We start from the raw sequence: 4,914 nt of genomic DNA on the forward strand, positions 1-4,914 counted from the left end.
ACACCAATTAATCAATATGAATTTGACACACATGGTTTCTCAGGCATCAGGCAAATCATAATAGTCCTGATCCAGGTTAAGCTATCCTGCACAATTTATTGTCTACTTCAGGGGTTGTTGGCAAACTTTCTTAAATGGACAAACATTAAATATTCTAGTCCTCAGGATCATAAAGTCTTTGTCACAACTATTCATTCAATCCTGTAATGATGGTACAAAAGCAGCCATAGACAATACATAAAAAATGGACATGAATGTGTTCCCAATAACTTTCATTTACTAAAACAGGACACTAGTCCAATGGATTGCATAGTCTAGTGGGTAATAATGACAATTAACCAGGAATCTAGGGTACAGTGTGATAAATCTTATAAATGTGGAAGGAGTTAAAAGGTTCAAGAAGCTGCCTCAGAAGATGTAATGCCTGAAAATCAATGACCTAAACCTCTATCTCAACAAATTAATCCAAAAGATATAAGGCAGAAAATAAGATGGCTGGGAATATAAATTAAGGAAATAAAAACACATGTACAAGAGAGGAGCACAATAAAGAAAATGGTTGGTTCTTTAAAAAAAGACAAAAACAAAACTTTTCTAGTAGATTGATCAAAGGGAAAAAAAGGAAAGGCACAAATAACCAATATCAGGATGACAACAGGATGGGGGGGGAGGGACTATATACACGGTGATGATTGAAAGATAAACAGAGGAGATTTGACAACCTAGATGAATAAACAAATTCCTAGAAAAATAAAACACACAACACACAAGAACAAATAGAAAATCTGAATACTCCTCTAGTTGTTAAATGAATTAAACTCATAATTTTAAACGTTCCCACAAAGAAATTTCCGGATTCAAAAGGGTTCACAGATTAATCCTACTAATTTTCTAAGGCAAAGTCATGCCAATGTTATACAATTTCTTCCAAAGAATAGGAAAAGAGGGAATACTTCTCACATCATTTTATGGACATTGGTCTAGAAATTTGAGATGGACATTATGACAAAGTAAAAGAGAAGGCTAATCTCTCCCATGAACATAGACACAAATATCCTAAAAAAATTTAGCAAACTAAATGTGTTGAGATATTTATGTATGTCATAATAGATCATGAGCAAGGTGAGATAATTTAGGAGGCAATGTTAATTTAAAACTGGAAAATCTATATAGTTTGCAATGCTAAAGGAATGAAAGGAGAAAACTTATGTATACAGAAGAAAATTTAATAAATTTCAATATTCATTCATGATAAAAAAAACTCTTAGCAAAATACAGATAAAAGGAAACATCCTCAATCATTTTAAACCCATTGCCATTGTGTTGATTCCAAATCATAGGGATCTCCATGGAGTTCTGAGGCAGTAAATCTTTACAGAAGTAGATCGCCTCATCTTCCTTCTACAGAGTGGCTGGTGGGTTTGAACCGCCAACCTTCTGGATAGTAGTCAGCCTTAGAAGAGACCTAAAAAATCCTAGAGCAAATATAAAACTAAGTGTTACAGTTTTCTTTTTGAGATCAGGAACAAGATTATAATAATGGTACTAGAGGTACATATGTGAAGTAAGTTAAGAAAAACAAATGAAGGAATAAAACTGTTATTATTCTCAAGCAGTATTACTGAATGCAGAGAAAACTCAAAGGAATCAATAAATAATTACAAACATGTCAATGTGGCAAGATTGCTAAAAACATGGTTAATATAAAAAATAACTTCATTTCTATAGACTGACCTTTTCTACTCAAAAGTGTAATCCTTTGACCAGCAGTATTGACATCACCTGAGAGCTTGTTAGAAATGCAGTTTTATGCCCCAAAATAGGACAATAGGTCTACTGGAACAGAATCTGCATTTTCACAAGTTCTTCAGGTGATTGATGTTGTTGTTATGTGCCATCGAGTCAGCTCTGACTTGTAGCAACCCTATATACAACGGAACGAAACACTGCCTCGCCCTGTGCCAGCCTCACAATACCTGCTATACCTGGGCCCATCATTGCAGCCACTGTGTCAATCTGTCTTGTTGAGGGCCTTCACCTTTTTCCTTGACAAGCCACTTTACCAAGCATGATATCTTTCCCCAGGGAATGGTCCCTTCTGACAACGTGACCAGAGTAGGTGAGATGAAGTCTGGCCATTCTCGCTTACAAGGAGCATTCTGGTTACACTTCTTCCAGGACAGATATGTTAGTTCTTCTGACAGTTCATGGTACTTTCAGTGTCCTTTGCCAACACCACAGCTCAAAAGCATGAACTCTTCTTCAGTTTTCTTTGTTCACTGCCCACCTCTCACATGCATATGAGGTGACTGAAAACACCATGGCTTGGGTTAGGCACATTTTAGTTTTCAAAGAGACATCTTTGCCCTTAAGCCTTTAAAGAGGTCTTTTGCAACAGATTTGCCAAGTGCAATACATCATCTGATGTCTTGACTGCTGCTTCCACTGGTGTTGATTGTGGAACCAAGTAATATGAAATCTTTGACAACTTCAATCTTTTCTCCATTTATCGTGGTGCTGCCTATTCGTCCAGTTGCGAGGATTTTCATTTTCTTTATGTTTACTTGTAAAGACTCTAGTCTTTAATCTTCATCAGTAAATGCTTCAAGCCATCTTCACTTTCAGCAAGCAAAGTTGTGTCATCTGCATATTGCAGGTTGTTAATGAGTCTTCCTCTAATCCTGACGCCACACTCTTCTTCATATAGTCCAGCTTCTCAGATTATTTGTTTAGCATACAAATTGAATAAGTATGGTGAAAGGATACAACCCTGATGCACTCCCTTCCTGATTTTAAACCTTGCAGCATCCCCTTGTTCTATTCGAGTGACACCCTCCTGGTCTATGTACAGGTTCCTCATGAGTATAATTAAGTGTTTTTGAATTCCCATTCTTCTCATTGTTACCCATAATTTGTTATGATCCACACAATCAAATGATTTTGCATTGTCAATAAAACACAAGTAAACATCTATCTAGTGTTCTTTGCTTTCAGCCAAGACATATCTGACATCAGCAATGATATCTCTTGTTCCACATCCTCTTCTGAATCCAGCTTGCATTTCTGGAAGTTCTACCAGTTTTGAATTATTTTCAGCAAGATTTTACTTGCATATGATATTAATGATATTGTTTGATAATTTCCACATTCTGTGGGATCACCTTTCTTTGGAATGGGTACAAATACGGATCTCTTCCAGTTAGCCAGGTTGCTGTCTTCCAAATTTCTTGGCATAGACAAGTGATTGCCTATACTGTGGCATCAGTTGTTGAAACATCTCAATGGGCATTCCATCAATTCCAGGAGGCTTGTTCTTTGCCAGTCCTTCAGTGCAGCTTCACCTTCTTCCCTCAGTACCATTGGTTGTTGATCATATACCACCTCCTGAAATGGATGAACATCAACCAATTCTTTTTGGTACAGTGATTCCGTATATTCCTTCAATCTTCTTTTGATATTTCCTGCATCACTCAATATTTTACCCATAGAAACCTGCAATATTGCAACTTGAGGCTTAATTTTTTTCCTCAGTTCTTTCAGCTTGAGAATGCCAAGCGTGTTCTTCCCTTTTGGTTTTCTAACTCCATGCACATTTCATTATAATAATCGACTTTGTCTTCTTAAGCTGCTCTTTGAAATCTTCTGTTTAGCTCTTTTATATTGTCATTTCTTCCATTTGCTTTATCTACTCTTCATTCAAGGACAAGTTTCAGAGTCTCTTCTGACATCCATTTTTGTCTTTTCTTCCTGTATTGGTTACCTAGTGCTGCTGTGACAACAATATACCACAAATGGGATGGCTTTACAAACAGGAGTTTCTTTTCTTACAGTTTGGAGGCTTTAAGTCTGAGTTCAAAGTGCCAGGCTCTAGGAGCTGTATGAAAGCCCCTCGACCTTGGGCTTCAGCTCTGCCTCTTGTTCCCGGCCCACTGAAGCTAGAAGCATTTCTTCACTCAGGCAGCTATTGGCTGCTGAGGCCAACAAGCCCAAGGTTAACAAATAAAATGCCACAGTCTTGTATTACCAAATAACATGGCAGGCCACTGGTTCAAGTCCAGATGAAGTCTCAAGATCATCAGGGCATAGCAGGCTGTTGAACAACAACTTGGCTATATGCAGGGTTCAGGTATGCCAAAAGGCTGGAGACCATTTCCAAAGCTGTTTCCTATATACTGGAAGCAGACCACATCCCTAAGGCAGCTACTCAGTTGCTCACAGTAGACTCCACCATGGAGCTGATTACCAATCACATCATGGAGAATACTACATCCAGCTGCCCAGCCACTCAATCAGGCCCAGCCAAGTTGACATACAACCTTAACTACCACACTTCCTTTCTTGTCTTTTTAATGACCTTTTTCTTTCTTCATGAATGACGTTCTTGATGTCATCCCAAAATTCCTCTGGTTTTTGGTCATTGGTGTTCAATACATCAAATCTATTCCTTAGATGGTCTGTAAATTCAGGAAGGATATAATCAAGGTCATATTTTGGCCCTCATGGACTTCTTTTAATTGTCTTCAGCTTCAGCTTGAACTTCCATATGAGCAGTTGATAGTCTGTTCCACAATCAGCTCCTGGTCTTGTTCTGGCTAAAGATATTGAGCTTCTCCATTGCCTTTTGCTACAGATGACATAGATCTGATTCCTGTGTACTCCATCCAGCAAAGTACACATGCATAGCCACCATTTATGTTGTTGAAAAAGGGTATTTGCCTAAAGAAGTGAGAGTCATGACAAGAACAGATATGTGCACACCCATGTTCATCGCAGCACTATTTACAATAGCCAAAAGATGGAAACAAACTAGGTGCCCATCAACTGAGGAATAGATAACCAAACTATGGTACATACACACAATGGAATACTATGCAACGCTAAAGAACAATGTAGAATCTGCAAAACACCACATAA

At 38.0% G+C, this 4,914-nt stretch overlaps 1 protein-coding gene across 1 annotated transcript in view; it reads right to left on the bottom strand.

Moving 5' to 3' along the window:
- Window positions 1-4,914, bottom strand: part of HERC6 (HECT and RLD domain containing E3 ubiquitin protein ligase family member 6) — a 98,405-nt gene that overhangs the window by 48,168 nt on the left and 45,323 nt on the right. The gene's annotated exons all lie outside the window — the stretch shown is intronic.

Source organism: Orycteropus afer, unplaced genomic scaffold (genome assembly GCF_000298275.1).
Source record: "Orycteropus afer afer isolate SDZICR_OR568_19922 unplaced genomic scaffold, OryAfe1.0 scaffold00309, whole genome shotgun sequence".
Lineage (NCBI taxonomy): Eukaryota > Metazoa > Chordata > Mammalia > Tubulidentata > Orycteropodidae > Orycteropus > Orycteropus afer.